Source organism: Austrofundulus limnaeus, unplaced genomic scaffold (genome assembly GCF_001266775.1).
Source record: "Austrofundulus limnaeus strain Quisiro unplaced genomic scaffold, Austrofundulus_limnaeus-1.0 Scaffold250, whole genome shotgun sequence".
Lineage (NCBI taxonomy): Eukaryota > Metazoa > Chordata > Actinopteri > Cyprinodontiformes > Rivulidae > Austrofundulus > Austrofundulus limnaeus.
The window spans coordinates 452,820-456,330 of NW_013952652.1; the positions used below are offsets into that span (position 1 = coordinate 452,820).

The 3,511-nt window shown below is 36.9% G+C and overlaps 1 protein-coding gene across 1 annotated transcript in view; it reads right to left on the bottom strand.

The window, feature by feature from the left end:
* The window catches only part of LOC106525963 (disks large-associated protein 1), a gene marked incomplete at its 5' end in the record, with an annotated part of 74,708 nt that overhangs the window by 58,859 nt on the left and 12,338 nt on the right, over positions 1 to 3,511 (bottom strand).

Here is a 3,511-nt window from a genome sequence, read left to right on the forward strand (position 1 = left end):
CCATCCATCCATCCATCCATCCATCCATCCATCCATCCATCCATCCATCCATCCATCCATCCATCCAAACAACCACCAACCAATCATCCATACAACTATCCATCCATCCGTCCATCCATTGTTGGATAAATTAATTATCAAGACATAAGGAATGACGACCAAGCAGCAAATCTGGTTGAGCTCTCTTTTACTTGCAAGGAGTCCAAAATAAAGACAAGGTACTTACATACAGTTGTCAGTAGCATGAACTGAATTTCTGTACAGCAGTCAGGTTTTTAAAGTGTTCCCTTCAATGTGTCGTCCTGTTTACGACCATGCAATTTCCTGTTCTTCACAGGATCTCCAGTTCCTTTACCCCAACCCACCTGTCTGATAGCGGGTCGTAAAAGTAACTCTACTCTACAAGCTAAATAAACAAATTACAAAGATAAGCATTCACATCTGTGTTTTTACACACAACATTCCCATCAACAAGCCATGAATTCAGTTAAAGTAGATAAACACAGATCAACAGCATTAATCACAAAATTAGATGAACCATAATATTTTAAATCACAATTTAACCAACATCCATCTATCTATCCATCCATCCATCCAACCAACCATTCATCTATCCAACCAACCATTCATCCATCCATCCAACCAACCATTCATCTATCCAACCAACCAACCAACCATCCATCATCCATCCATCCATCCATCCATCCACCCATTTATCCATCCGTCCATCTATCCATCCATCTATCCATCCATCCATCCATTCATCATCCATCCATCAAAACGACCAAACAACCATACAACCATCCATCTATCCAATTATCCATTTATTCATCCATCCATCCATCATCATCATCCATCTATCCATCCATCCATCCATCCATCCAAATGACCAAACAACCATCCAGCCAATCATCCACCCAACCATACAACCATCCATTTATCCATCCGTCATCCATCCATCCATTCATCCAACCATCCAACACACTGCAGTCACTGCTGGTTAATTAGCACAGAACAGGATGTTCAGAGATTTCTCTCTGGCTAATTCCAGCATCTGTTTTGCACACAGTAATTTAGTTCTCCCAAACAATCTCATCTTGTACAGATGAAGCTCAGACTGTCGATCTGTGTGGATCTGACCTCACATGTTCCCTCTTTCTGCACTTCAGGCTTTTTCATTAACTAAGACCTTCTGTGTAAGAAAATCTTATACATGTTTGTCAAATTATTTCAGTACAAATAAACAAATCAATTGAAAATTTTTAGTAACTCTTAAAAAAGGGCCTAGCATTCTTTGGAAGATTGTTTACTGCCTGCTGCTTATCAGGTCATAGTTTTAGACTGGGATCATCTTATGATGAAAAGCTATAGAGCTGTAGCTGTTTTAGTCAAACCTTTAAAATAATAGCTATAAGAATGCTGTGTAATACTGTCAGATGTAACATTCAGAGTATGCGCTGTGAATGACTTTCAGCCACTACCACATCAAAATGTATTTAAATACAGTATATGTCAAATCTAAAACTTAAATTGGGCTGCATTGAATGATTATTTCCTAAAAGTTTTAAAATGTCAGATCTTTTCAGAGTTTCATGACTGAAGGAACTTACTATAGGTGCAAAATATTAAACAAAGCTATTTTTCAACTGTTAGCGCACAGAATGTGTGTTGGATAATACATAATATTAAACTATTTTAAGTAACCCTGACCAGAGCTATTAAAGATATTCTATCAGTTTATAATAGAATACAGATTTGTTTTATGAAGCCTGTAAACCTTGTAGAACGTTGTTGTTGTTGTTCAAGCTGTAAGTTTTAAATGACTCAAAGTGGGAACTCAAAGATCTGTTGAGGTCTTGGTCCTCCATCACAGTCCCTGAAAACCCCAGAAAAACTTGGGGTTTGGACTTTTAAAAGCAATTGTAGAATTTCAGCATTATTGGTAAAGTATATTCTTATTGGCCAATGCCAAAGTCAGAAAGGTAAATATGTGGATGCCTGTGCCTGTTTTTTCCCATCAAAAAACACAACAGTTTATAACAGTTTTAACGATAGTCTCTAAATGTTCTTCAGCTGTAGATGTTCATCCAATTATTGTTTTCTGAAAGTTCCATAACAGTGCATGTCCAGTGGTTCATGAGATATTTTTCTAACAGACGAAGGAACACACAGAAAGACATCTTAGGTCTTTTGTCTTGAGATGGAGAGTGAAAATGAAAAGAAGCAACAGGAGAATGAAGTGAGTGATTTCAGAGGAATTATTAGAATCACTGAGTAGAAGAGACTGAATCCATCCACTGAGCTAAATGTCTCCTCTCCCTCTGACGTCAAACAGACACAAATGAGCAGTTTGGCTATAAAAAGAGAATGCGGGGAAAGGACCAGCTGCAGTATCAGCAGTGCCTTTCACCCACGCACCGGCTCCACATCCACAGCAGCTCAGTCGACTGCTGCAGCCCTGTCTGCAGCTCTCATTGTGCAACATTCTGCTAAGGTCCTTCCACACGGATGTGTTTCTGTCAGAACCAACATGTGACTTCACACGGACTCTGTATGTGTGGTGCGTACCAAGCATCATCGGTGGCTTTTACACTACATAATGTCACTGTTCCCATGGTAATGACGTAGTGATGTCTTACAGAAGCAGCAGAGGAGTAGTTCTACATTTAAAGATCCAAACATCTCCAGCATCATAACATTTTTACCTGTTCTCTCACTATTATCACTGACAAAAGTCTTTATGTCTGTTAGCAAAATATCTCATCAACCACTGGGGATACCTTACTGGAAGTGTCTGAAAAAAAATTATTGGCTGAGCAATTAAAAACAGTCAGGATGTTGTGTTGAACTGTAAATAAAAACAGAGTGTGATAACTTGCAAACCAAAAAAATAATAATTTTAACAATGTAAAGTAAAAATATCCATGCTGAAACTAATAAACTATTGTTTTTATGAAAAATCAGGTCGTTTTATATTTGATGGCAGCAACATATCACATTTATGACCAATAGCAATGGAGATTTATTTATTTATTTATTTATTTATTTATTTATTTATTTATTTATTTATTGCTTTTCTACAAGGGATTTTATTTTATTTAAAATAAATATAAAATAAATATAAGTATAAACGAAGTAAAAAAGACTTGAGGTCATGTCACACTGAGCTGAATAATTTGATATATAGACGGTTAAAACGTCATATATTATGTGGAAGTAGTTTCATTGAAAATCCCCATGAAAGAAACTATAGAGTAAAACAATAGCACCGCTGACTCAGCATTCACACTTTTAGTCTGAATCAGACTGATGTTGACTCTAAAATTAGCCTCCATGAGATAAAATACTTTTATAGAAGCTAAACGTTGGACTGGATTCAAAGAAAAAATGTTTCATTCTTGTTAGAATGAACCAACAAGAAGACCACAAGTCAGAAATGTCTGATTCTATTACAGGATGTTTAGGTGAGACACACACACACACACACACACACACACACACACACACACAC